This window comes from Lactuca virosa, chromosome 6 (assembly GCF_052849685.1).
Source record: "Lactuca virosa cultivar CGN04683 chromosome 6, Lactuca_virosa_CGN04683_v6, whole genome shotgun sequence".
NCBI classification, from domain to species: domain Eukaryota; kingdom Viridiplantae; phylum Streptophyta; class Magnoliopsida; order Asterales; family Asteraceae; genus Lactuca; species Lactuca virosa.
Genome location: NC_136431.1, coordinates 251,715,965 through 251,718,979, shown reverse-complemented (window position 1 = coordinate 251,718,979; position 3,015 = coordinate 251,715,965).

Genomic DNA, 3,015 nt, shown 5'->3' with positions numbered 1-3,015 from the left:
TCGAAGAGGTAATGACTCGTTAATAGGTTCAACATGAGTTTCCTCCTTGGGTTGAGTGTCAGTGTTTGAGTTTCCTTCATCACTTAACTCTTGAAGCTCTGCAAGGTCAATTTGCCTCCCACTTTCCTCTTGGCATATGAGTTCTCTCTCTCAAAACACTCTTCTCCTCGCAACAAAGACTACATTGTCACTCGGTCTGTAGAAGATATATCCAAACGATTTATGTGGGTAGCCGATGAAAATACATCGCTCACTACGAGGTTCAAGTTTGTTGTGAGTCTCTCATATTATGAAAGCCTCGCAACCCCAAACCTTGATGTGATCTAACGAGGGAACCTTCCCTATCCACATCTCGTGAGGTGTTTTGGAAACCTTCTTAGTAGGGACTAGATACAGGATACAGGCGGCAGTCTCTAAGGCATACCCCCATAATGAGATAGGTAACGAAGCTCGACTCATCATGGAACGAACCATATCCAACAAGGTTCGGTTGCGCCTCTCGGCCACACCATTCAACTGCAGTGTCCTAGGTGGCTTCAACTGTGAAACAATTCCACATTCCTTAAGATAGTCGTGGAACTTGATACTAAGATACTCTCCTCCTTGATCGGATCGCAGCATCTTTATCTTCCTGCCCAATTGATTCTTCACTTCTTGTTTAAACTCTTTGAACTTTTCAAAAGTTTCTGACTTATTCTTGATTAAGTAAATATACTCATATCTACTATAATCATCAGTAAAAGTCACATAAAAGCGGTTAGCATCCCCTGTGGCGGTTCTGAAAGGTCCACACACATCTGTGTGTATGAGATCCATCAAACCCTCACCCTTTTAACAAGTACCAATGAAGAGTGACTTGGTCATCTTCCCAAGTAAACAAGATTCACAAGTGTCATCCGATTTCAAGTCAAATGACTCCAAAACTACATCCTTTTGGAGTTGGGCTATGCGCTTTTTGTTGACATGTCCAAGATGACAATGCCACAAGCATGCCTTGTCCAAAACATTGTACGAATCAATATTCAACACATTATTTCCTAGGTTATCTACAACCATCACAGTTTCATATATACCATTACAAGTTAATGCTTCAAATAAAATACACCATTATAATAAGCATTAATACTACCACTTTCATTATTAAAAGAAAAGGTAAACCCTTGTTTATACAAACTATGAAAGGAAATAATATTTCTCGTCATATCTGACGAGTAACAACAATTATTCAAATCTAAATTTAACCCACTGCGAAGCAATAAAGAGTAAACTCCAATCTTGGTCACAGGCGACACTTTCCTATTCCCCATGATTAAGTTTATCTTCCTGTGCTCCACATCCCTACTTCCTTTTAGTCCCTGCATATCAGAACAAATGTGAATACCACAACCTGTATCAAGGACCCAAGAATTAGCATGTGATGAGTTATTAGACAGAATAGTGTAAATACCTGCGAAGATGGGCTTTATCTTCCCATCCTTAACGTCCTTTAAGTATTTGGGGCAGCATCGTTTCCAGTGCCCTTTTTCATGACAATGGAAGCACTCTGCATCCTTTGGATTAGTAGAGGGATTAGCAGAACCAGCTTTGGTCCCACTGGAAGAGGATCCATCAAGAGACTTTCCCTTGCGGCTCTTAGAAGGATCCTTCCTCTTCTTCCCTTTCCCATGTCCAATTGCTATAACAGGGGCAGCAGCAGTAGGAGTAGGTACAACCAACTTGCCTTTCAAGTTGCTTTCTGCAGTTCTTAGAAGACCTTGAAGCTTCCTAAGAGTGACCTCCTCATTGTTCATATGATAGGTCATGCGGAACTGATCATAAAAAGAAGGCAATTAATGTAGGATGATGTCAATGGCCAACTCTTCATCGAAGTTCACATTCAACTTCAGCAAGCAGTCCACATATCTCTGCATCTTTTGCAAGTGGGTCGTGATGGACTCTCCATCCTTCATTTTGGTTGTGATCATGGAGGCAGTGATCTCATACCTTTCCTGGCGAGCACTTTGATGGTACCTTTCCATCAAATCTTGGTGCATTTCGAAGGGCAAGAAGTCTTCATAGGACTTTTGAATCTCAGCAGTCATGGTAGCAATCATAATGCACGACACCTTTGTCACGTCCCTCTCATGAACCCTATATTCCTCAATTTGTTCGGGAGTAGCAGTTTGTTCATCAATCTCCTTCGGCTCTTTATCGAGAACATATTGTTTGTCCTCGTAGCGAAGGGCCATACGAATGTTTTTTATCTAATCGTTAAAGTTTAAACCATCGAAGATAGTTCTACCAACCAAATTCATGAGGGAGAATGAGCTAGAAGGGTTGGAGCCTGAAGCATTGTTTGAGATAGACATCTGAAAAGAAAATGAACAAAGTTTAGATTAGATGAGAATCCTTAATATAACACCCAAATGAAATATTAATGCTAGGACCGAACACAATATTTTACAATTTGGAATAGGGATGCCGTAATCCAATTGCAAAATATTAGAAGGTAGGTAAATGACGATTTACCAATTTCCATCATGAAAAACGAAATTGATTATTAAGTTTTAATTGGATTGAAATTCCTAGATTCTTTTGAGATTCATTGAACTTTTCAATGGCATGTTTAAATCTCAATTGTTCCCTTCAAGTTTGTGAATGGGATGCCGAGGATCACAAACAAGGTGTGAATAACCATGCAAATGTGTTTGGTACTCTTAATGTTACAAATCACATAATCAATGTGCCGGTTAACCACACACGCTCTATTGATCTATGATTAACGTCAAGCTACCCTTTGCCACCCTTGTTAGTCCCAGATTAGTGTGCTGGTTAACCACACACGCTCCACTAACGACTCAACAAGGTGCAAAGTGCAATTTCATGGAATAGCACCATTTTCACATTTTTCCTAAAGTAACTAAGATTGGAAATTTAATAAAAGTTTAGTTACTTTATAATTATCATTATACTTTTAACGAGAATTAATGTACTATTCTACCCGTTCGGCTAACGACCCTCCACCAGTCAAGGAAG